Here is a 26,729-nt window from a genome sequence, read left to right as displayed (position 1 = left end):
AAGGTACCGAGGTGGTTTCAGATGTGGTGGGTGTGGGTGGGGGTGGTATCAATGCCAGAATTTGTCAACGGTTCCTGCAAGTGGCCCGGTACCGGTGGCAGAGTTTTGGGAGGACGGGAGGGGTGGAGATGGGAAGGGGCTGGGAGGGCGGGGAGGTGGAGAGGGACGGGAGAGAATGTGGGGTGGGGTGTGGTGGGCGGTGGTGGGCGGGGAGGGGCGAGGGCGGGGATGAGGGCTTTTAGGGGTGTGTTGATGACCTTGGTTAGAAATTTATCTGTGGTGTGGTTCCAGTGGTTATGGGACAGAGCGGCATCAAGTTGTCAGAGCGACAGGAGTCTCTATTTCTGTGCTGTGCTATGTGCTGTGTTGTGCTGTGTTGTGCTGTGTTGTGCTGTGTTGTGTTGTGTTGTGTTGTGTATTGTGTTGTGCTGTGTTGTGTTGTGTTGTGTTGTGTGTTGTGTTGTGCTGTGTTGTGTTGTGTGTTGTGTTGTGTTGTGTTGTGTGTTGTGTTGTGCTGTGTTGTGCTGTGTTGTGCTGTGTATTGTGTTGTGCTGTGTTGTGTTGTGTGTTGTGCTGTGTTGTGCTGTGTTGTGTTGTGTGTTGTGCTGTGTTGTGCTGTGTTGTGCTGTGTTGTGTTGTGTGTTGTGTTGTGCTGTGTTGTGTTGTGTTGTGTGTTGTGTTGTGCTGTGTTGTGCTGTGTTGTGTTGTGTATTGTGTTGTGCTGTGTTGTGTTGTGTGTTGTGTTGTGCTGTGTTGTGCTGTGTTGTGTTGTGTGTTGTGTTGTGCTGTGTTGTGTTGTGTTGTGTGTTGTGTTGTGCTGTGTTGTGCTGTGCTGGGTGCTGTGTTGTGTTGTGTTGTGCTGTATTGTGTTGTGTGCTGTGTTATGCTGTGCTGTGTGCTGTGTTGTGCTGTGCTGGGTGCTGTGTTGTGCTGTGTGCTGTGCTGTGTGTTGTGCTGTGCTGTGCTGTGCTGTGCTGTGCTGTGTGTTGTGCTGTGATGTGCTGTGTTGTGCTGTGCTGTGCTGTGTTGTGCTGTGCTGTGCTGTGCTGTGCTGTGTTCTGTGTTGTGCTGTGTTGTGCTGTGCTATGCTGTGCTGTGTTGTGTTGTGTTGTGCTGTGCTGTGCTGTGTTGTGCTGTGCTGTGTGTTGTGCTGTGCTGTGTTGTGCTGTGTTGTGCTGTGCTGTGCTGTGCTGTGCTGTGTTGTGCTTTGCTGTGCTGTGTTGTGTTGTGCTGTGCTGTGCTGTGTTGTGCTGTGCTGTGTTGTGCTGTGCTGTGCTGTGTTGTGTTGTGTTGTGCTGTGCTGTGCTGTGCTGTGTTGTGCTGTGCTGTGCTGTGCTGTGCTGTGTTCTGTGTTGTGCTGTGTTCTGTGTGTTGTGCTGTGCTGTGCTGTGCTGTGCTGTGTTCTGTGTTGTGCTGTGCTGTGCTGTGTTGTGTTTTGTGCTGTGCTGTGTTGTGCTGTGCTGTGCTGTGTTGTGCTGTGCTGTGTTCTGTTCTGTGCTGTGCTGTGCTGTGTTCTGTGCTGTGCTGTGCTGTGCTGTGCTGTGCTGTGCTGTGTTCTGTGCTGTGCTGTGTTCTGTGCTGTGCTGTGCTGTGTTGTGCTGTGCTGTGTTGTGCTGTGTTGTGCTGTGCTGTGTGCTGTGCTGTGCTGTGCTGTGCTGTGCTGTGCTGTGCTGTGCTGTGCTGTGCTGTGCTGTGCTGTGTTGTGCTGTGCTGTGCTGTGTTCTGTGCTGTGTGCTGTGCTGTGCTGTGTTCTGTGCTGTGCTGTGCTGTGCTGTGCTGTGCTGTCTCGTACGCCCTACTGTATTGTATTGTGTTTTCGCCATGATAATTTTCAGTGGTCTTTGTGCTTGTGACTTTCTTTTTCGTGCCGCTCTTCTTGTGGGTGGACCCTCGTCAGGTCGAGACTTCGTTATCTCCTTCATTCTCTCCACCCCTCCGTCCCTCCGTCCTTCCTTCCTTCCTTCCTTCCTGCCTTCCTTCCTTCCTGCCTTCCTTCTTTCCTTTCGTCCTTGTCATAATATGGGTTTGAGAAAGAAAAAAAGTAGAGGGGTGTTTCTGACTTCATCATCCACCCAACATTTTTACCTTGTCTGCCATAAACACACACACACACACACACACACACACACACACACGTGCATTTGACTGTCCTTTATTCCTTTCTTCTCATCTTTCTTCCTTTCGTTACTTTCTTCATTTCTTCCTTTCTTTCCTTCAAGTTTTCTGCTCCCCTTTCTTCTCTCCTTTGCCCTTTCCTTTTCTCAATTCTCCTTTCTTTCTTTGCCTCTCTCTGTCTGTCTTCTTTGTTTCCCTGTACACCTGTCTGTCTGTCTGTCTGTCTGTCTGTCTGTCTGCCTTCTTTCTCTGCCCCTACCTTTCCCTCTGTCTCTCTCTGTCTCTGTTTCCTTCTCTCTTTGCGCTCTTTTCCCTTTCTTTGTATACCATTTAATTATCTTTGTTTCTTGTTGTTTTCTTTTGTTTTATCAATATTACCTTTGTTGTCTCGCGGACTGTTTGTTCCGCATGCCTTGCATGTTAGAATTGCAGCAACAACAACAACAACAGCAACAACAACAACAACAACAACAGCAACAACAACAACAGCAACAGCAACAACAACAGCAACAACAACAACAACAACAGCAGCAGCAGCAGCAACAACAACAACAAAAAACAAACAAACAAACAAACAAACAAACAAACAAAAACAAAAGAAACAAAGAAGAGAACGGTTTTTTAATCATTCTTTTTTTGTACTTTGAATCTCTCTGTCTCTCTCTGTCTCTGTCTCTTTATCTGTCTGTGTCTCTTTCTGTCTGTGTGTTCTGTGTTTGTTTCTCTGTGTGTGTTTTGTTGTTGTTGTTTTTAAGAATAAGACTCTTGTTTGTTTGTTTTGATACTCTGAAAGTTTCCTTCTCCAAGTTTTTTGCCTAATTATCCTTGTCAGTTTCTTTCTTTCTTTTTTTTCTTTCTTTCAGTGTTTTATTCACTTGTGTCGTTTTTGTTGTTACTTTTTCAGCTGAAGTGTCTTTGATTCTATCAACATTCCTGCTGCTCATGGATACGGAACAGAGAGAGAGGGAAGGGAGGTGTGGTGAGGGAACACAGAGAGAGAGGGAAGGGAGGTGTGATGAGGGAACAGAGAGAGAGGGAAGGGAGGTGTGGTGAGGGAACAGAGAGAGAGAGGGGAGGGAGGTGTGATGAGGGAACAGAGAGAGGGGAGGGAGGTGTGGTGAGGGAACAGAGAGAGAGAGGGGAGGGAGGTGTGATGAGGGAACAGAGAGAGAGAGGGAAGGGAGGTGTGATGAGGGAACAGAGAGAGAGGGGGGGAGGTGTGGTGAGGGAACAGAGAGAGAGAGGGAAGGGAGGTGTGGTGAGGGAACAGAGAGAGAGAGGGGAGGGAGGTGTGATGAGGGAACAGAGAGAGGGGAGGGAGGTGTGGTGAGGGAACAGAGAGAGAGAGGGGGGGAGGTGTGGTGAGGGAACAGAGAGAGAGAGGGGATGGAGGTGTGGTGAGGGAACAGAGAGAGAGGGGAGGGAGGTGTGGTGAGGGAACAGAGAGAGAGAGGGGAGGGAGGTGTGGTGAGGGAACAGAGAGAGAGGGGGGAGGTGTGGTGAGGGAACAGAGAGAGAGAGGGGATGGAGGTGTGGTGAGGGAACAGAGAGAGAGGGGATGGAGGTGTGGTGAGGGAACAGAGAGAGGGGAGGGAGGTGTGATGAGGGAACAGGGAGAGAGAAGAGGGAGGTGTGATGAGGGAACAGAGAGAGAGGGGAGGGAGGTGTGGTGAGGGAACAGAGAGAGAGAGGGGGGAGGTGTGGTGAGGGAACAGAGAGAGAGAGGGGAGGGAGGTGTGGTGAGGGAACAGAGAGAGAGGGAGGGAGGTGTGGTGAGGGAACAGAGAGAGAGAGGGGAGGGAGGTGTGTGAGGGAACAGAGAAGAGAGGAGGGAGGTGTGGTGAGGGAACAGAGAGAGAGAGGGGAGGGAGGTGTGATGAGGGAACAGAGAGAGGGAGGGAGGTGTGGTGAGGGAACAGAGAGAGAGAGGGGAGGGAGGTGTGATGAGGGAACAGAGAGAGAGAGGGGAGGGAGGTGTGGTGAGGGAACAGAGAGAGAGAGGGGAGGAGGTGTGGTGAGGGAACAGAGAGGAGAGGGAGGGAGGTGTGGTGAGGGAACAGAGAGAGAGGAGGGAGGTGTGGTGAGGGAACAGGGAGACAGAGGGGAGGGAGTGTGGTGAGGGAACAGAGAGAGAGAGGGGAGGGAGGTGTGATGAGGGAACAGAGAGGGGAGGGAGGTGTGGTGAGGGAACAGAGAGAGAGGAGGGAGGTGTGGTGAGGGAACAGGGAGAGAGAAGAGGGAGGTGTGGTGAGGGAACAGAGAGAGAGGAGGGAGGTGTGATGAGGGAACAGAGAGAGAGGAGGGAGGTGTGGTGAGGGAACAGAGAGAGAGAAGAGGGAGGTGTGTGAGGGAACAGAGAGAGAGGGGGGAGGGAGGTGTGGTGAGGGAACAGAGAGAGAGGGGGGAGGTGTGGTGAGGGAACAGAGAGAGAGAGGGAGGGAGGTGTGGTGAGGGAACACAGAGGGAGAGGGGAGGTGTGGTGAGGGAACAGAGAGAGAGAGGGAAGGGAGGTGTGATGAGGGAACAGAGAGAGAGGGGGGAGGGAGGTGTGGTGAGGGAACAGAGAGAGAGAGGGAAGGGAGGTGTGGTGAGGGAACAGAGAGAGAGAGGGGGAGGGAGGTGTGGTGAGGGAACAGAGAGAGAGAGGGGAGGGAGGTGTGGTGAGGGAACAGGGAGAGAGAGGGAAGGGAGGTGTGGTGAGGGAACAGAGAGAGAGGAGGGAAGGGAGGTGTGGCGAGGGAACAGAGAGAGAGAGGGAAGGGAGGTGTGGTGAGGAACAGAGAGAGAGAGGGAAGGGAGGGTGTGGTGAGGGAACAGGGAGAGAGATGGGGGAGGTGTGGTGAGGGAACAGGGAGAGAGAGGGAAGGGAAGTGTGATGAGGGAACAGAGAGAGAGAGGGAAGGGAGGTGTGGTGAGGGAACAGAGAGAGAGAAGAGGGAGGTGTGGTGAGGGAACAGAGAGAGAGAGGGGAGGGAGGTGTGGTGAGGGAACAGAGAGAGAGAGGGAAGGGAGGTGTGGTGAGGGAACAGAGAGGGGAGGGAGATGTGGTGAGGGAATAGAGAGAGAGAGGGAAGGGAGGTGTGGTGAGGGAACAGAGAGAGAGAGAGGAGGGAGGTGTGGGGAGGGAACAGAGAGAGAGAGGGAAGGGAGGTGTGGTGAGGGAACAGAGAGAGAGAGGGAAGGGAGGTGTGGTGAGGGAACAGAGAGAGAGAGGGGAGGGAGGTGTGGTGTGGTAACAGAGAGAGAGAGGGAAGGGAGGTGTGATGAGGGAACACAGAGAGAGGGGAGGGAGGTGTGATGAGGGAACACAGAGAAGGGAGGTGTGGTGAGGGAACAGAGAGAGAGAGAGGGGAGGGAGGTGTGATGAGGGAACAGAGAGAGAAGGGAGGTGTGGTGAGGGAACAGAGAGAGAGAGGGGAGGGAGGTGTGATGAGGGAACAGAGAGGGGAGGGAGGTGTGGTGAGGGAACAGAGAGAGAGGAGGGAGGTGTGGTGAGGGAACAGAGAGAGAGGAGGGAGGTGTGGTGAGGGAACAAAGAGAGAGAGAGGAGGGAGGTGTGATGAGGGAACAAAGAGAGAGAGGGGAGGGAGGTGTGATGAGGGAACAGAGAGGGGAGGGGAGGGAGGTGTGATGAGGGAACAGAGAGAGAGAGAGAGGAGGGGGGTGTGATGAGGGCACAGAGAGGGGAGGGGAGGGAGGTGTGATGAGGGAACAGAGAGAGAGAGAGAGGAGGGAGGTGTGATGAGGGCACAGAGAGGGGAGGGGAGGGAGGTGTGATGAGGGAACAGAGAGAGAGGAGGGAGGTGTGGTGAGGGAACAGAGAGAGAGAGGGGAGGGAGGTGTGGTGAGGGAACAGAGAGAGAGAGGGGAGGGAGGTGTGATGAGGGAACAGAGAGAGAGGAGGGAGGTGTGATGAGGGAACAGAGAGAGAGGAGGGAGATGTGGTGAGGGAACAGAGAGGGGAGGGAGGTGTGATGAGGGAACAGAGAGAGAGGAGGGAGGTGTGATGAGGGAACAGAGACAGAGAGAGGAGGGAGGTGTGATGAGGGAACAGAGAGAGGGGAGGGAGGTGTGATGAGGGAACAGAGGGGGAGGGAGGTGTGATGAGGTAACAGAGAGAGAGGAGGGAGGTGTGATGAGGGAACAGAGAGAGAGGAGGGAGGTGTGGTGAGGGAACAGAGAGAGAGAGAGGAGGGAGGTGTGATGAGGGAACAGAGAGAGAGGAGGGAGGTGTGATGAGGGTGGAGGGATCATTATGGAATTAAGGAGGGCGGTGTGTTACGATAAATAAAACTGTTATTACAACAAGAACAACAGCTACAAGTACCTCTACTACTACTACTATTAGTACCACCACCACTGTCACTGTTGCAGTCACACCCCGATCCATTCTGTGTGTTGTCACAGTCACACAGACAGTCAGACACACTAACTACACACACACACACACACACACACACACACACACACACACACACACACACACACACACACACACACACACACACACAACAGTCACACAGACAGTCAGACACACTAAGTACACACACACACACACACACACACACACACACACACACACACACACACACACACACACACACGTGTACACAAACACACCAATACTCCACGCATCCCACACAGTACAGAGAATACAATCAATTCTCCACAAGGGGAACACCAACTCTCCTCCAGTATGATTCAGGCAGGAACGATTAGCCAGGGAAGAGGGCGGAGGGGGGGAGGAGGGAGGTGGGGGGGGGCTGTAGGCCTATCGGTTCCTGCAAATGTCACAATTGCTAACTGCGTCACAGCATAGTTTTCACAGTGAACGATTATGTGTGTGTGTGTGTGTGTGTGTGTGTGTGTGTGTGTGTGTGTGTGCGTGTGTCTGTCTGTGTGCTTGCGTGCGTGCCTCTGTGTGTGTGTGTGTGTGTGTGTGTGTGTGTGTGTGTGTGTATGTGCGCCTATCCTAATCTCCCCACACCTCCCCCTTTATATACCTCTCCTAATCTCCCCACACCTCCCCTCTATATACCTCTCCTAATCTCCCCACACCTCCCCTCTATATACCTCTCCTAATCTCCCCACACCTCCCTCTCTATATACCTCTCCTAATCTCACCACACCTCCCCTCTATATACCTCTCCTAATCTCCCCACACCTCCCCTCTATATACCTCTCCTAATCTCCCCACACCTCCCCTCTATATACCTCTCCTAATCTCCCCACATCTCCCCTATATACCTCGAATTCCAGACAGAGAAATATGTCGGAAATGATTAGACATTACAATACAATACAATACAATACAATACAATACTGCCCCCTTCCCTTCCCTTATTCTGATGGCAGTTTCCTTCACATAAAGTGAAACGACCAACTGTAGGTCAACATTGTCAACAATATTGGACCCATTTCTTGTTTTGAGTCAATACTTCAACAGGGGAAACCGCACGTTTGTTGCTTGTGTTATCACATACGCACGCACGCACGCACACACACACACACACACACACACACACACACACACACACACACAACCCGCGCACACTTTCGCACACATAATAACATCTTTGCCCCTTTTTTCCTCTCTAAGTACATACCTATATGTTTACGCACGAACAATGAAAGAAAACAAAACCTTTCACGTAGCAGCAAGTGTTACTAGTATCGATCGCTCTGAGGACTGTGCTATTCTGGGCAAACAACACAGCTCTTGTGAATCATGATACAGCCATTCCCAAACTGTCAGCGCACACCACATAGCTGGGGGCAGTCAGTGCTCCTTCCATTGACAGACATGGACCGACTTGCTGCTGTTGTGAAGGTCTCGTCACGCTGTCAGTTGAGTTCAGCTTCTGACGTCAAATATTGATCACAGTGAAACAGGGTTGTGTGAAAGAGGTGGTGTGGTTCCGACAACAAACCGCCAGAACGAACGGCGAGGCAGTGCAGTTGAGACAGAAAATGTTGGGATGAAGGAGGGTCATCATATAACTTTGCTGTTTCGTTTGGTTTGTTTTGTCTGTGAAGTTTGGTGTGGATAGTTAAAAAGTGTATATCTTTTTTTGTGTGTGTCTTTTTTGATTTCTTTTCTTTCTTCCACCTAAGACTTTGGGGACATTTTATTTTCTGTATTTCAAAAGATTATGCCGGGTATGCTGACAACACTGCTATGGGTGTTCATTTGGTTTGGAACTAACTGACAACACTGCTATGGGTGTTCATTTTGGTTTGGGACTGACAACACTGCTATGGGTGTTCATTTGGTTTGGGACTGACAACACTGCTATGGGTGTTCATTTGGTTTGGGACTGACAACACTGGGTGTTCATTTGGTTTGGGACTGACAACACTGCTATGGGTGTTCATTTTGGTTTGGGACTGACAACACTGCTATGGGTGTTCATTTGGTTTGGAACTAACTGACAACACTGCTATGGGTGTTCATTTTGGTTTGGGACTGACAACACTGCTATGGGTGTTCATTTGGTTTGGGACTGACAACACTGCTATGGGTGTTCATTTTGGTTTGGGACTAACTGACAACACTGCTATGGGTGTTCATTTTGGTTTGGGACTAACTGACAACACTGCTATGGGTGTTCATTTTGGTTTGGGACTAACTGACAACACTGCTATGGGTGTTCATTTTGGTTTGGGACTAACAACACTGCTATGGGTGTTCATTTTGGTTTGGGACTAACTGACAACACTGCTATGGGTGTTCATTTGGTTTGGGACTGACTAACAACACTGCTATGGGTGTTCATTTTGGTTTGGGACTAACAACACTGCTATGGGTGTTCATTTTGGTTTGGGACTAACTGACAACACTGCTATGGGTGTTCATTTTGGTTTGGGACTAACTGACAACACTGCTATGGGTGTTCATTTGGTTTGGGACTGACAACACTGCTATGGGTGTTCATTTTGGTTTGGGACTGACAACACTGCTATGGGTGTTCATTTTGGTTTGGGACTGACAACACTGCTATGGGTGTTCATTTTGGTTTGGGACTGACAACACTGCTATGGGTGTTCATTTTGGTTTGGGACTAACTGACAACACTGCTATGGGTGTTCATTTTGGTTTGGGACTGACAACACTGCTATGGGTGTTCATTTTGGTTTGGGACTGACAACACTGCTATGGGTGTTCATTTTGGTTTGGGACTGACAACACTGCTATGGGTGTTCATTTTGGTTTGGGACTGACAACACTGCTATGGGTGTTCATTTGGTTTGGGACTGACTAACAACACTGCTATGGGTGTTCATTTGGTTTTGGACTGACTAACAACACTGCTATGGGTGTTCATTTGGTTTTGGACTGACAACACTGCTATGGGTGTTCATTTTGGTTTGGGACTAACTGACAACACTGCTATGGGTGTTCATTTGGTTTGGGACTGACAACACTGCTATGGGTGTTCATTTTGGTTTGGGACTGACTGACAACACTGCTATGGGTGTTCATTTTGGTTTGGGACTGACAACACTGCTATGGGTGTTCATTTGGTTTTAGACTGACTGACAACACTGCTATGGGTGTTCATTTTGGTTTGGGACTGACTGACAACACTGCTATGGGTGTTCATTTGGTTTGGGACTGACAACACTGCTATGGGTGTTCATTTTGGTTTGGGACTGACAACACTGCTATGGGTGTTCATTTGGTTTGGGACTGACTAACAACACTGCTATGGGTGTTCATTTTGGTTTGGGACTAACAACACTGCTATGGGTGTTCATTTTGGTTTGGGACTAACTGACAACACTGCTATGGGTGTTCATTTTGGTTTGGGACTGACAACACTGCTATGGGTGTTCATTTTGGTTTGGGACTGACAACACTGCTATGGGTGTTCATTTTGGTTTGGGACTGACAACACTGCTATGGGTGTTCATTTTGGTTTGGGACTGACAACACTGCTATGGGTGTTCATTTGGTTTGGGACTGACTAACAACACTGCTATGGGTGTTCATTTGGTTTTGGACTGACTAACAACACTGCTATGGGTGTTCATTTGGTTTTGGACTGACAACACTGCTATGGGTGTTCATTTTGGTTTGGGACTAACTGACAACACTGCTATGGGTGTTCATTTGGTTTGGGACTGACAACACTGCTATGGGTGTTCATTTTGGTTTGGGACTGACTGACAACACTGCTATGGGTGTTCATTTTGGTTTGGGACTGACAACACTGCTATGGGTGTTCATTTGGTTTTAGACTGACTGACAACACTGCTATGGGTGTTCATTTTGGTTTGGGACTGACTGACAACACTGCTATGGGTGTTCATTTGGTTTGGGACTGACAACACTGCTATGGGTGTTCATTTTGGTTTGGGACTGACAACACTGCTATTGGTGTTCATTTTGGTTTGGGACTGACTAACAACACTGCTATGGGTGTTCATTTTGGTTTGGAACTAACAACACTGCTATGGGTGTTCATTTGGTTTGGGACTAACTGACAACACTGCTATGGGTGTTCATTTGGTTTGGAACTAACAACACTGCTATGGGTCTTCATTTGGTTAGGGGCTGACTGCCATGGTTGCTCACTGTTGTATCCCGCCGTCAGCCAGGCTGATAGATACAGGCACCTGCAGTGTTGGTCAGGAGATGTCAGCATCTCTCTCAAAGACACCCGTGATACTCTCAAAGACACCCGTGATACTCTCAAACACACCCGTGACACTCTCAAACACACCCGTTATACTCTCAAACACACCCATGATACTCTGATACTCTCAAACACACCCGTGACACGCTCAAACACACCCGTGACACTCTCAAACACACCCGTCATACTCTCAAAGACATACTCTCAAAGACACCCGTCATACTGTCAAAGACACTCGTGATACCCGACACGTGGTTCCATCTTTCCCTGGAGTCCACAGCACTAGCGGTGGGCAGGGGCCGGCAACTGGCCCGGAACATCCCTGGCTGTGATGGGGATCTTTGTTTACTTATTGATTTTAGTCATGAATTTAGTCTTCAGAAAAAGCCCACACAAAAGCTACTGGTGTATACGAGCGAACGTGGGAGTTGCAGCCCTGGAAGAAGAACAGCGGAAGACAGAAAAAAGATGACAGACAGACATTGCAGAATGGACAGGGAGACCACACGCAGAGACCCAGGCTTTGATAGACCTGGAGGAATGTGGTGGACAGTTCTGTGCGGCGCTCCTAATGGTGCCAGACCCAGGCTTTGATAGACCTGGAGGAATGTGCTGGACAGTTCTGTGCGGCGCTCCTAATGGTGCCAGACCCAGGCTTTGATAGACCTGGAGGAATGTGCTGGACAGTTCTGTGCGGCGCTCCTAATGGTGCCAGACCCAGGCTTTGATAGACCTGGAGGAATGTGCTGGACAGTTCTGTGCGGCGCTCCTAATGGTGCCAGACCCAGGCTTTGATAGACCTGGAGGAATGTGCTGGACAGTTCTGTCAGGCGCTCCTAATGGTGCCAGAGTTCGGGAATTCCTGAGGAAGCAAAGGATACAGGTTGAAGGGGTCCGGTGACAGAGCAAGAGGGTTGGGGGAAGGGGGGAGGGGGAGGAGAAAGTGGGGTGGACTGTCAAAGCCAGTTGTCTTTCTTGATGAAGGGTCAGTGTGGAGGGAGGGAGTGGGGTGGACTGTCAAAGCCAGTTGTCTTTCCATTATTGATGAAGGGTCAGTGTGGAGGGAGGGAGTGGGGTGGACTGTCAAAGCCAGTTGTCTTTCTTGATGAAGTGTCAGTGTGGAGGGAGGGAGTGGGGTGGACTGTCAAAGCCAGTTGTCTTTCCATTATTGATGAAGGGTCAGTGTGGAGGGATGGAGTGGGGTGAACTGTCAAAGCCAGTTGTCTTTCTTGATGAAGTGTCAGTGTGGAGGGAGGGAGTGGGGTGGACTGTCAAAGCCAGTTGTCTTTCTTGATGAAGGGTCAGTGTGGAGTGAGGGAGTGGGGTGGACTGTCAAAGCCAGTTGTCTTTCTTGATGAAGGGTCAGTGTGGAGGGAGGGAGTGGGGTGGACTGTCAAAGCCGGTTGTCTTTCTTGATGAAGGGTCAGTGTGGAGGGAGGGAGTGGGGTGGACTGTCAAAGCCAGTTGTCTTTCTTGATGAAGGGTCAGTGTGGAGGGAGGGAGTGGGGTGGACTGTCAAAGCCAGTTGTCTTTCTTGATGAAGGGTCAGTGTGGAGGGAGGGAGTGGGGTGGACTGTCAAAGCCAGTTGTCTTTCTTGATGAAGGGTCAGTGTGGAGGGAGGGAGTGGGGTGGACTGTCAAAGCCAGTTGTCTTTCTTGATGAAGGGTCAGTGTGGAGGGAGGGAGTGGGGTGGACTGTCAAAGCCAGTTGTCTTTCTTGATGAAGTGTCAGTGTGGAGGGAGGGAGTGGGGTGGACTGTCAAAGCCAGTTGTCTTTCTTGATGAAGTGTCAGTGTGGAGGGAGGGAGTGGGGTGGACTGTCAAAGCCAGTTGCCTTTCCATTATTGATGAAGGGTCAGTGTGGAGGGAGGGAGTGGGGTGGACTGTCAAAGCCAGTTGTCTTTCCATTATTGATGAAGGGTCAGTGTGGAGGGAGGGAGTGGGGTGGACTGTCAAAGCCAGTTGTCTTTCTTGATGAAGGGTCAGTGTGGAGGGAGGGAGTGGGGTGGACTGTCAAAGCCAGTTGTCTTTCCATTATTGATGAAGGGTCAGTGTGGAGGGAGGGAGTGGGGTGGACTGTCAAAGCCAGTTGTCTTTCTTGATGAAGGGTCAGTGTGGAGGGAGGGAGTGGGGTGGACTGTCAAAGCCAGTTGTCTTTCTTGATGAAGGGTCAGTGTGGAGGGAGGGAGTGGGGTGGGGGTGGAAGAAAGACTTGTGTGGCTTCCCCTTGTCACTTGAGACTATAGATCTGGGGATGCGTTTTAGTGTGTGTGTGTGTGTGTGTGTGTGTGTGCGTCTGTGTGTGTGCGTCTGTGTGTGTGCGTCTGTGTGTGTCTGTGTCTGCGTCTGTGTGTGTCTGTGTCTGTGTGTGTCTGTGTGTGTGTGTGTGTCTGTGTCTGCGTCTGTGTGTCTCTGTGTGTCTGTGTCTGTGAAAGAGAGAGAGAGAGAGAGGCGGTCCACATTGAATATTTCCCTTTTTCAGAAGCTGAAGCTTTTTTTTAAAATTCTTTTTAAACAAAGTTTGTAAGCCTTTTACGACAAGTTTGCTTGCCAATGAAGGGCTGTCACCTTGCTTGTCAATGGAGGGCTGTCACCTTGCTGAGATCAGACTGAAGCAAAAGGTCAACCTGTCAGTCACTGCTTCGCTAGGAGGCGTCACTGAGTTCCGACATCTGCTGGGCAGATGCCTGACCAGGAGCATAACCCACCGCGCTTAGTCAGGCATTGAGTGCGTACATATATTTTTTGGTACCTATCAGAGTGGATTTCTTCGGCAGCGGATAACACATAATTATGTTGCCCTGGGTTCTTTTACAGTGCGCCAGGTGCGTGCTGCACACGGGACCTCGGTTTATCGTCTCATCTGAATGACTAGACGCTCAGTTTGATTTTCCAGTCAAACGTGGGAGAACAGGTGAGGACGGGAATCGAACCCAGACCTTGCCCAACACTGTTTCAACCATTCGGCCACCTCTCTCCCCGTCATCTCAAATGCACACCAAGCTAGTCTCCTTTCTCCGCAGGTCAACAGCTTCAGCAGCTGAAGGTTTCATCGGCTCTTCCTCTCTTTCTTTCTTTCGTCCTTTCTTTTCCAGTGAGTTTCTTGTCCTACTCTCTTTCCATTGTTTTCTGTTGACTTCCCTACCTTCTTACTAGTCATCCTTGCTTGCTTTCTTCCATTTCTTTGCTTTTTTTTCTTTCTTTCTTTCTTCCTTTCTTTTCTTCACTTCCAAGTTCAGTTTATCCAAACATGTGGTGATCCCTTCCTGTTAATACAATGTTTTGTTGTCTTGGCTGTTGTTGTGGTGGTGGTGGTGGTGGTGGTTGTGGTTGTTATTGTTGTGGTTGTGTTTGTTGTTATTGTGGTTGTTGTTTTTATGGCTGTTGTGGTGGTTATTGTTGTTGTAGTTGTGGTGGTGGTGGTGGTGGTGGATGTTGTTGTTATGGTTGCTGTGGTGATTTTTGTTGTTATGGTGGTGGTGGTGGTGGTGGTGGTTTACTGGTCTACAGAAACCGGCATGATATCAAGCTATAAAGCAATCCATCACAACATTCTGCATCGACCCTTGTTTACGCCCTGGATTTCCTCCCTTCTTCAACCACCCACCCCCACCCCCACCACATCTCTCTCTTTCACTGCCCCCTCCCCTCAGCCTCCCCATGTGACAATTCATCACATTCAGTAATGATCATAATAATGGTAACAACAACAAGCACAAGAAGAAGTAGAAGGAGAAGAGCTACAACAACAACAACAACAACAACAGCAACAGCAACAACATCAATAGCAACAAGAATAAGAACAAGAACAGGAAGAACAGGAAGAGGAAGAACAAGAACAGGAAGAGGAAGAACAAGACAAAAACAAAGTGGATGCCGGACCACGAAGTCTTCACTGACGGATCGAACACAAACCCAACACACTCACCACTAGCGACATATGTGTATTTGTTGTGGGCGGGTGGGGTGGGGGGATTTCCTGCCACGAATTGTAAGTATGGATCCATACCCTAATCAATTAATTACGCACCACCAGAGCTAAAACCGAATCAATAGCTGGCGGCCTCCCACCGCTTGCTGGCTTCCCCAAACCACGTCCTGTCCCCACTCCAGCTGATTCTGACAGGGCAGGGATTAGGGTCTGGACACGGCTACCTGTCTGCTACCTATCTGCTACCTATCTGCTACCTATCTGCCACCTATCTGCTACCTATCTGTCACCTATCTGCCACCTATCTGTCACCTATCTGCCACCTATCTGCTACCTATCTGTCACCTATCTGCCACCTATCTGCTACCTATCTGTCACCTATCTGCCACCTATCTGTCACCTATCTGCTACCTATCTGTCACCTATCTGTCACCTATCTGCCACCTATCTGCTACCTATCTGCCACCTATCTGCCACCTATCTGTCCCTATCTGCTACCTATCTGCTACCTATCTGCTACCTATCTGCTACCTATCTGCTACCTATCTGTCACCTATCTGCCACCTATCTGCTACCTATCTGCTACCTATCTGTCACCTATCTGCCACTTATCTGCTATCTGCTACCTATCTGCTACCTATCTGTCACCTATCTGCTACCTATCTGTCACCTATCTGCTACCTATCTGCCACCTATCTGCTACCTATCTGTCACCTATCTGCTACCTATCTGCTACCTATCTGCCACCTATCTGCCACCTATCTGCCACCTATCTGCTACCTATCTGCCACCTATCTGTCACCTATCTGCCACCTACCTGCTACCTATCTGTCACCTATCTGCTGCCTATCTGCTACCTATCTGCCACCTATCTGTCACCTATCTGTCACCTATCTGCCACCTATCTGCTATCTGCTACCTATCTGCTACCTATCTGCCACCTATCTGCTACCTATCTGTCACCTATCTGTCACCTATCTGCTACCTATCTGCTACCTATCTGCCACCTATCTGTCACCTATCTGCTACCTATCTGTCACCTATCTGCTATCTGCTACCTATCTGCTACCTATCTGCCACCTATCTGCTACCTATCTGTCACCTATCTGTCACCTATCTGCCACCTATCTGTCACCTATCTGCTACCTATCTGCTACCTATCTGCCACCTATCTGCTACCTATCTGTCACCTATCTGCTACCTATCTGCTACCTATCTGTCACCTATCTGTCACCTATCTGTCACCTATCTGCCACCTATCTGTCACCTATCTGCTACCTATCTGCTACCTATCTGTCACCTATCTGCCACCTATCTGCTACCTATCTGCCACCTATCTGTCACCTATCTGTCACCTATCTGCTACCTATCTGCTACCTATCTGTCACCTATCTGCTACCTATCTGTCACCTATCTGCTACCTATCTGTCACCTATCTGCTACCTATCTGCCACCTATCTGCTACCTATCTGTCACCTATCTGCTACCTATCTGCTACCTATCTGCCACCTATCTGCTACCTATCTGCCACCTATCTGTCACCTATCTGCCACCTATCTGCTACCTATCTGTCACCTATCTGCTGCCTATCTGCTACCTATCTGCTACCTCTCTGCTACCTATCTGTCACCTATCTGCCACCTATCTGCTACCTATCTGCCACCTATCTGTCACCTATCTGCTACCTATCTGCTACCTATCTGCTACCTATCTGCTACCTATCTGCCACCTATCTGCCACCTATCTGCTGCCTATCTGCTACCTATCTGCTACCTATCTGCTACCTATCTGCTACCTATCTGTCACCTATCTGCCACCTATCTGCCACCTATCTGCTACCTATCTGCCACCTATCTGCCACCTATCTGCTACCTATCTGCCACCTATCTGCCACCTATCTGTCACCTATCTGCCACCTATCTGCCACCTATCTGTCACCTATCTGCCACCTATCTGCCACCTATCTGTCACCTATCTGCTACCTATCTGCCACCTATCTGCTACCTGTACTGACACTCCAATGACCGATTTACTCTGATGACCCCATACATTCCAGCGACCCGTGTGAAGCTGCCTTTATTGCCTCCCGCCAGGAAGTTGTATACTTTCGCTTCCGGTTTCTCTTCTTCTTTTCTTCAATTTTTTAGCCTCCCCTTTTCCTTATGTCTGTCTGTCGGTCAGTCGTCATTTTCAGTTTCAGTTTCAGGGAGGTGTCAAAGCGTGCGGACTGATCCATATACGCTACACCACATCTTCTAAAACAGTACGGTAGTATGTTTGTCGATTTGTTTGCGTTTTTTTCTTTGGGTGAGTGGGTGGGTGGTGGAGAGCGCTGGTTATGGACTGTTGTTGTTGTTGTTGTTGTTGTTATCAAAAACAGAAAAAGAAAGAGGGGCGAGGGGGGTCTAATCAGAAGGGTTTCGCCCTGTACAGTATTTTAACGTCCACCACCAGACTGGCTCCATCTTCTTCTTTCTCTTCCACCCCCCCCCCCCCCCCACAGCATCCCCCCCCCCACCCCCTCACACAAGCGAGCGTAAACCCCCACACCGCCTCACCACCCCCCCCCCCCCCCCACCTCACACAAGCGAGCGTAACCCCCCCACACACACACACACACACACACACACACACACACACCACCTCAGCCCCCACCCCACCCACCCCCACCCCCTAAACAGGCGAGCATACACCCGCCACACCCCTCATCCCCCCCTCCCATTCAGACAGGCAGGCAGACAGACAGACTGGGAAGGGGGGGGGGGGAGTGACCTTTACAGTCGGCAAATCGATAAATCAGAATGCCCTCTTGCGCCCTCTGTCGGTCTGAGCCGGCCGGAATAAATGTGACTCCCTCTGACGGCCGGAAAAGGTCAGGCAACCTCAACTGTTTTGTGAAATTCCCAGAAAATCCCCACAACTCCCCGAACTGTCTGTGAACAGTGGGACGTTTGAAGTGTGTTGTGATGTGTGTTCATATAGGTTTGTACGTTAACAGAGAAAAGCTTTCCAACCTTTGGAATTGTCTCAAAACTTGCGTGACTTGTGTAAGTATATGTTTGTATGTATTTGTATGTGCGAAGGTTCGTGGCGTGGTGTGTGTGTGTGTGTGTGTGTGTGTGTGTGTGTGTGTGTGTGTGTGTGTGTGTGTGTGTGTGTGTGTGTGTGTGTGTGTGTGTGTGTGTGTGTGTGTGTGTGTGTGTGTGTAATCAACTAAACTATTGAATTATCTGTTTTTTAAAGACAGCTCATTGTAGCTTTCAATTCAGTCCGGAAGATTGGATGCACACAGTTCCCAATTCCACAATGTCTGTTTCCATAATCCAGTTTCCCGTCAAACCTATTTCCATGCTGCTTTTAAAACGATCTCTCTCTCTCTCTCTCTCTCTCTCTCTCTCTCTCTCTCTCTCTCTCTCTCTCTCTCTCTCCCTCTCTCTTTCTCTCTCTCTCTCCCCTCACACACACACACACACACATATACACACACACACACATACACACACACACATACATACATGCACACACAAAGACACACACGCGCGCGCACACACGCACACACACAGAGAGAAGAAAACATGTTAATACGGTCTCTGACCCAGCCACTATCCACAACAGTGAAGCAGATGATTGAAGATTCAATGACAACTCTCTCCCCACCCCTCCTAATCCCTACCACACCCCTTCTCTACCACCACCACCACTGTCCCACACCCCTTCTCTACCACCACCACCACTGTCCCACTCCCCTTCTCTACCACCACCACCACCACCACTGTCCCACTCCCCTTCTCTACCACCACCACCACTGTCCCACACCCCTTCTCTACCACCACCACCACTGTCCCACACCCCTTCTCTACCACCACCACCACTGTCCCACACCCCTTCTCTACCACCACCACCACTGTCCCACACCCCTTCTCTACCACCACCACCACCACTGTCCCACTCCCCTTCTCTACCACCACCACCACTGTCCCACACCCCTTCTCTACCACCACCACCACTGTCCCACACCCCTTCTCTACCACCACCACCACCACTGTCCCACACCCCTTCTCTACCACCACCACTGTCCCACTCCCCTTCTCTACCACCACCACCACTGTCCCACACCCCTTCTCTACCACCACCACTGTCCCACTCCCCTTCTCTACCACCACCACCACTGTCCCACACCCCTTCTCTACCACCACCACCACTGTCCCACACCCCTTCTCTACCACCACCACCACTGTCCCACTCCCCTTCTCTACCACCACCACCACTGTCCCACACCCCTTCTCTACCACCACCACCACTGTCCCACACCCCTTCTCTACCACCACCACCACTGTCCCACTCCCCTTCTCTACCACCACCACCACTGTCCCACTCCCCTTCTCTACCACCACCACCACTGTCCCACTCCCCTTCTCTACCACCACCACCACTGTCCCACTCCCCTTCTCTACCACCACCACCACTGTCCCACTCCCCTTCTCTACCACCACCACCACTGTCCCACACCCCTTCTCTACCACCACCACCACCACTGTCCCACTCCCCTTCTCTACCACCACCACCACCACTGTCCCACACCCCTTCTCTACCACCACCACCACTGTCCCACACCCCTTCTCTACCACCACCACCACCACCACTGTCCCACACCCCTTCTCTACCACCACCACCACCACTGTCCCACACCCCTTCTCTACCACCACCACCACCACTGTACCACACCCCTTCTCTACCACCACCACCACCACTGTCCCACACCCCTTCTCTACCACCACCACCACTGTCCCACACCCCTTCTCTACCACCACCACCACCACTGTCCCACACCCCTTCTCTACCACCACCACCACTGTCCCACACCCCTTCTCTACCACCACCACCACCACTGTCCCACACCCCTTCTCTACCACCACCACCACCACTGTCCCACACCCCTTCTCTACCACCACCACCACCACTGTCCCACACCCCTTCTCTACCACCACCACCACCACTGTCCCACACCCCTTCTCTACCACCACCACCACCACTGTCCCACTCCCCTTCTCTACCACCACCACCACTGTCCCACACCCCTTCTCTACCACCACCACCACTGTCCCACACCCCTTCTCTACCACCACCACCACTGTCCCACACCCCTTCTCTACCACCACCACCACCACTGTCCCACACCCCTTCTCTACCACCACCACCACTGTCCCACACCCCTTCTCTACCACCACCACCACTGTCCCACACCCCTTCTCTACCACCACCACCACCACCACTGTCCCACTCCCCTTCTCTACCACCACCACCACTGTCCCACACCCCTTCTCTACCACCACCACCACTGTCCCACTCCCCTTCTCTACCACCACCACCACTGTCCCACTCCCCTTCTCTACCACCACCACCACTGTCCCACACCCCTTCTCTACCACCACCACCACTGTCCCACACCCCTTCTCTACCACCACCACCACTGTCCCACACCCCTTCTCTACCACCACCACCACCACTGTCCCACACCCCTTCTCTACCACCACCACCACTGTCCCACACCCCTTCTCTACCACCACCACCACTGTCCCACACCCCTTCTCTACCACCACCACCACCACCACTGTCCCACTCCCCTTCTCTACCACCACCACCACTGTCCCACACCCCTTCTCTACCACCACCACCACTGTCCCACTCCCCTTCTCTACCACCACCACCACTGTCCCACTCCCCTTCTCTACCACCACCACCACTGTCCCACACCCCTTCTCTACCACCACCACCACCACCACTGTCCCACACCCCTTCTCTACCACCACCACCACCACCACTGTCCCACTCCCCTTCTCTACCACCACCACCACCACCACTGTCCCACACCCCTTCTCTACCACCACCACCACCACTGTCCCACTCCCCTTCTCTACCACCACCACCACCACTGTCCCACACCCCTTCTCTACCACCACCACCACCACTGTCCCACACCCCTTCTCTACCACCACCACCACTGTCCCACACCCCTTCTCTACCACCACCACCACCACTGTCCCACACCCCTTCTCTACCACCACCACCACTGTCCCACACCACCACCACCACTGTCCCACACCCCTTTTCTACCACCACCACCACTGTCCCACTCCCCCTTCCCTCGTTGTGGAACACCCCCACCCCCACCGCCACCCCCTTTGACAGATGATCGTTCGATGAACGATGAATGGAAATATGATGTCATTGCTGGGATTAGGGGAGGGGGGCGGAGGGGGGGGAGGTTGTGGCGTGTGGGGGTGGGAGAGGAGGTGGGGGTTCTCAGTGCAGCTTCCGACAAACAGCATTGTGTGTTTCAGCCCGCCAGGCGTGTTATAGCATCCTCTTCTGTCTGTCTCTCTTTCTTCTTCTTGGGAATGGATATGTACAGGATGTTTCCTTCAGTCCTGGTATGGCTTCGTGTAGTCCGCTACACTGTCATCAACAAGGACTCTTCTCTCGTGTCCCGCCCTCAACCAGGTTGACAGCTGCTGCTGCTGCTTCTACACCACCACCACCACCACCACTACTGCTGCTACTGCTTCTACCACCACCACCATCACCACTACTGCTACTACTACTACTACTACTACTACTACTACTACTACTACTACTTCTACACCACCACCACCACCACTACTGCTGCTGCTGCTGCTGCTACTACTTCTACCACCACCACCGCCACCACCACCACCATCACTACTACTACTACTACTGCTGTTGCTGCTGCTTTTACTACTGCTGCTACCACCACTGAGGCCTACTGCTGCTATAACAATGACGATAACGACGACGACGAAACAGCAAGTTTCAGTTTCATCGCGAAAAGCGCAGTGTTTTGATCCTGCACCTCGTCTATATAGCTGTCCTAACCTGCACCTCGCCTATATAGCTGTCCTAACCTGCACCTCGCCTATATAGCTGTCCTAACCTGCTGCCTCGCCTATATAGCTGTCCTAACCTGCACCTCGCCTATATAGCTGTCCTAACCTGCTGCCTCGCCTATATAGCTGTCCTAACCTGCACCTCGCCTATATAGCTGTCCTAACCTGCTGCCTCGCCTATATAGCTGTCCTAACCTGCACCTCGCCTATATAGCTGTCCTAACCTGCACCTCGCCTATATAGCTGTCCTAACCTGCTGCCTCGTTTATTGGGGAGAGAAGGCATCAAGGGAATGATGTCATCTTTATCCCTTTTGCTGCTAGTTGGTGTGTGTGTGTGTGTGTGTGTGTGTGTGTGTGTGTGTGTGTGTGTGTGTGTTGAGGGATCATGGGAAATGATATGCAAATGCATGAATGCGGAGCGGACAGAAAGAGAAACAGAGAGAGAGGGGGGAGGGAGAGAGAGAGGGGAGATGGGGGGGGGGGGGTAGGGAGAGGGTAAGAAAGATGAAAGGGGAGTCTTCACTTCTGAAATGAACGTAACTGTTTAAACAAAACTCACACAACACGCTACGGAAATATTTCATAACTAATACTGCTGCTCATTATACCCCCACCCCTCACCCCCACCACCACCATACTACTACTACTACAACGACTACGACAAGGACAATGAAACTTTCAGTTTCCTCTCAGTAGAGGCACAGTATGTTGTGCATACCACTGATTTCTAATTATCTGTCCAGTCTGCTGTCTGTATTGTTTAGGAGAACCTGTATTGTTTAGGAGAACGGCATCAAGACAATATCATTATCTGTCCAGTGTGCTGTCTGTATTGTTTGGGAGAATGGCATCAACACAATGTCATGATCACCGTTCTCCTCGCTGTGGGCATCAAGACAATGTCATGATCACCGTTCTCGCTGTGGGCATCAAGGCAATGTCATGATCACCGTTCTTGCTGTGGGCATCAAGACAATGTCATGATCACCGTTCTTGCTGTGGGCATCAAGACAATGTCATGATCACCGTTCTTGCTGTGGGCATCAAGACAATGTCATGATCACCGTTCTCGCTGTGGGCATCAAGGCAATGTCATGATCACCGTTCTCCTCGCTGTGGCCATCAAGACAATGTCATGATCACCGTTCTCGCTGTGGGCATCAAGGCAATGTCATGATCACCGTTCTCCTCGCTGTGGGCATCAAGACAATGTCATGATCACCGTTCTCGCTGTGGGCATCAAGACAATGTCATGATCACCGTTCTCCTCGCTGTGGGCATCAAGACAATGTCATGATCACCGTTCTCCTCGCTGTGGGCATCAAGACAATGTCATGATCACCGTTCTCCTCGCTGTGGGCATCAAGACAATGTCATGATCACCGTTCTCCTCGCTGTGGGCATCAAGACAATGTCATGATCACCGTTCTCCTCGCTGTGGGCATCGAGACAATGTCATGATCACCGTTCTCCTCGCTGTGAGCATCAAGACAATGTCATGATCACCGTTCTCCTCGCTGTGGGCATCAAGACAATGTCATGATCACCGTTCTCGCTGTGGGCATCAAGACAATGTCATGATCACCGTTCTCCTCGCTGTGGGCATCAACACAATGTCATGATCACCGTTCTCGCTGTGGGCATCAAGACAATGTCATGATCACCGTTCTCGCTGTGGGCATCAAGACAATGTCATGATCACCGTTCTTGCTGTGGGCATCAACACAATGTCATGATCACCGTTCTCGCTGTGGGCATCAAGACAATGTCATGATCACCGTTCTCGCTGTGGGCATCAACACAATGTCATGATCACCGTTCTCCTCGCTGTGGGCATCAAGACAATGTCATGATCACCGTTCTCGCTGTGGGCATCAAGGCAATGTCATGATCACCGTTCTCGCTGTGGGCATCAAGGCAATGTCATGATCACCGTTCTCCTCGCTGTGGGCATCAAGACAATGTCATGATCACCGTTCTCCTCGCTGTGGGCATCAAGACAATGTCATGATCACCGTTCTCGCTGTGGGCATCAAGACAATGTCATGATCACCGTTCTCGCTGTGGGCATCAAGGCAATGTCATGATCACCGTTCTCCTCGCTGTGGCCATCAAGACAATGTCATGATCACCGTTCTCGCTGTGGGCATCAAGACAATGTCATGATCACCGTTCTCGCTGTGGGCATCAAGACAATGTCATGATCACCGTTCTCCTCGCTGTGGGCATCAAGACAATGTCATGATCACCGTTCTCGCTGTGGGCATCAAGACAATGTCATGATCACCGTTCTCCTCGCTGTGGGCATCAAGACAATGTCATGATCACCGTTCTCCTCGCTGTGGCCATCAAGGCAATGTCATGATCACCGTTCTCCTCGCTGTGGGCATCAAGACAATGTCATGATCACCGTTCTCCTCGCTGTGGGCATCAAGACAATGTCATGATCACCGTTCTCCTCGCTGTGGGCATCAAGACAATGTCATGATCACCGTTCTCGCTGTGGGCATCAACACAATGTCATGATCACCGTTCTCCTCGCTGTGGCCATCAAGGCAATGTCATGATCACCGTTCTCCTCGCTGTGGGCATCAAGACAATGTCATGATCACCGTTCTCGCTGTGGGCATCAAGACAATGTCATGATCACCGTTCTCCTCGCTGTGGGCATCAAGACAATGTCATGATCACCGTTCTCGCTGTGGGCATCAAGACAATGTCATGATCACCGTTCTCCTCGCTGTGGGCATCAAGACAATGTCATGATCACCGTTCTCGCTGTGGGCATCAAGACAATGTCATGATCACCGTTCTGCTCGCTGTGGCCATCAAGGCAATGTCATGATCACCGTTCTCCTCGCTGTGGGCATCAAGACAATGTCATGATCACCGTTCTCGCTGTGGGCATCAAGACAATGTCATGATCACCGTTCTCCTCGCTGTGGGCATCAAGACAATGTCATGATCACCGTTCTCGCTGTGGGCATCAAGACAATGTCATGATCACCGTTCTCGCTGTGGGCATCAAGATAATGTCATGATCACCGTTCTCGCTGTGGGCATCAAGACAATGTCATGATCACCGTTCTCGCTGTGGGCATCAAGACAATGTCATGATCACCGTTCTCGCTGTGGGCATCAAGACAATGTCATGATCACCGTTCTCCTCGCTGTGGGCATCAAGACAATGTCATGATCACCGTTCTCCTCGCTGTGGGCATCAAGACAATGTCATGATCACCGTTCTCGCTGTGGGCATCAAGACAATGTCATGATCACCGTTCTCGCTGTGGGCATCAAGACAATGTCATGATCACCGTTCTCGCTGTGGCCACTTGACGTGCTGGGGAATGGGGGAATGTCATGCACAGACACGAACGTTTTGCAGACTGAAAGAGAAACACACACACACACACACACACACACACACACACAAGTGGCGAAGGAACAGAGAGACAGACAAACAGAGACTCTGTGTGTGTGTGTGTGTATGTGTGTGTGTGCGTATGTGTGCGTGCATCTGTTTGTCTGTCATCCATTTTGTGCATGTCCGTGATGATGTATGTGATCAATACAGTGGCAATGTTTGTAGAGGGCTGCAGTGTCCGTGTCTGTCCTCTCTCTGCCCTCCTATCTCTTTGTCTCTTCATCTGTCTCTCGCTCTTTCCCTGTCTGTCTGTCTGTCTCTGCTTCTTTCTTTCTATCTGTCTCTGTCTCTGCCTCTCTCCCTATCCCTCTCTTTTTAATGTGTCAGGTCGTAACCATTGTCACTGACTTCGACCCTATTCAATATATATATATATATATATCTGTGTGTCTCTGTGTGTGTGTGTGTGTGTGTGTGTGTGTGTGTGTGACAAGCTCTATTTTCTTCTCACTCTCCCTGTCTCTCTTTTCCTTTCCTCCTTCTTCCCTCCCTTCCTTCTTTATCTGTTTCTTCCTTTCCTCCTTCTTCCCTTCCTTCATTATCTATTTGTTCCTTTCCTCCTTCCTTCCTTCTTTATCTATTTGTTCCTTTCTTCCTTCCTCCTTTCTTTATCTATTTCTTCCTTTCTTCCTTCCTCCTTTCTTTATCTATTTCTTCCTTTCCTCCTTCCTTCTTTCCTTTCTTCTTTATCTATTCCTTCCTTCCTCCCTTCCTTCTTTATCTATTTCTTCCTTTCCTCCTTCCTCCCTTCCTTTCTTCTTTATCTATTTCTTCCTTCCTCCCTTCCTTCCTTCCTTCCTGCCTTTCTTCTTGTCCATTATCCTTCAGACCTGGGGACTGGTTGAGGTTTGATTTCCGATGAAGGGGAGGGGGGGAGAGTGTAGGGGCCAGTGTAAAAGAGAAGGCCCTCAGTCTGTCAGTCTGTTCTGGAGCTGCTGGTGCTGACAGTATGGATTCAACGTGACATCCTCCACACTTCCACTGCCATCCCCCGATCATCCCCATCCCGCCCCTACTCTCTGTGTGTCTGTCTGTTGTTCTGACATATCTGTGTGTGTGTCTCTGTCTGTCTGTTGTTCTGACATATCTGTGTTTGTGTGTGTCTCTGTCTGTTGTTCTGACATATCTGTGTGTCTGTCTGTCTGTCTGTTGTTCTGACATATCTGTGTTTGTGTGTGTCTCTGTCTGTTGTTCTGACATATCTGTGTGTGTGTCTCTGTCTGTCTGTTGTTCTGACATATCTGTGTGTCTGTCTGTCTGTTGTTCTGACATATCTGTGTGTGTGTCTGTCTGTTGTTCTGACAAATCTGTGTGTGTGCCTGTCTGTTGTTCTAACATATCTCTGTCTGTATCTCTGTCTGTCTGTTGTTCTGACATATCTGTGTGTGTGTGTCTGTCTGTCTGTTGTTCTGACATATCTCTGTGTCTGTCTGTCTGTTGTTCTGACATATCTGTGTGTGTGTGTGTCTGTCTGTTGTTCTGACATATCTTTGTGTGTGTGTGTCTGTTGTTCTGACATATCTGTGTGTGTGTCTGTCTGTTGTTCTGACATATCTGTGTGTGTGTGTGTCTGTTGTTCTGACATATCTTTGTCTCTGTCTGTCTGTTGTTCTGACATATCTCTGTGTCTGTCTGTCTGTTGTTCTGACATATCTGTGTGTGTGTGTGTCTGTCTGTTGTTCTGACATACCTCTGTGTGTGTGTCTGTCT

At 50.6% G+C, this 26,729-nt stretch overlaps 1 protein-coding gene across 2 annotated transcripts in view; it reads left to right on the top strand.

Annotated features, from left to right (window-relative positions):
• LOC143299630 (synapsin-like) overlaps positions 1-26,729 on the top strand; it is an 82,861-nt gene that overhangs the window by 594 nt on the left and 55,538 nt on the right. The gene's annotated exons all lie outside the window — the stretch shown is intronic.

Source organism: Babylonia areolata, chromosome 25 (assembly GCF_041734735.1).
Source record: "Babylonia areolata isolate BAREFJ2019XMU chromosome 25, ASM4173473v1, whole genome shotgun sequence".
NCBI classification, from domain to species: Eukaryota; Metazoa; Mollusca; class Gastropoda; order Neogastropoda; family Buccinidae; genus Babylonia; species Babylonia areolata.
The sequence above is the reverse complement of the archived record's forward strand: the minus strand, read 5'-3'. Positions and strand labels throughout refer to the sequence as shown.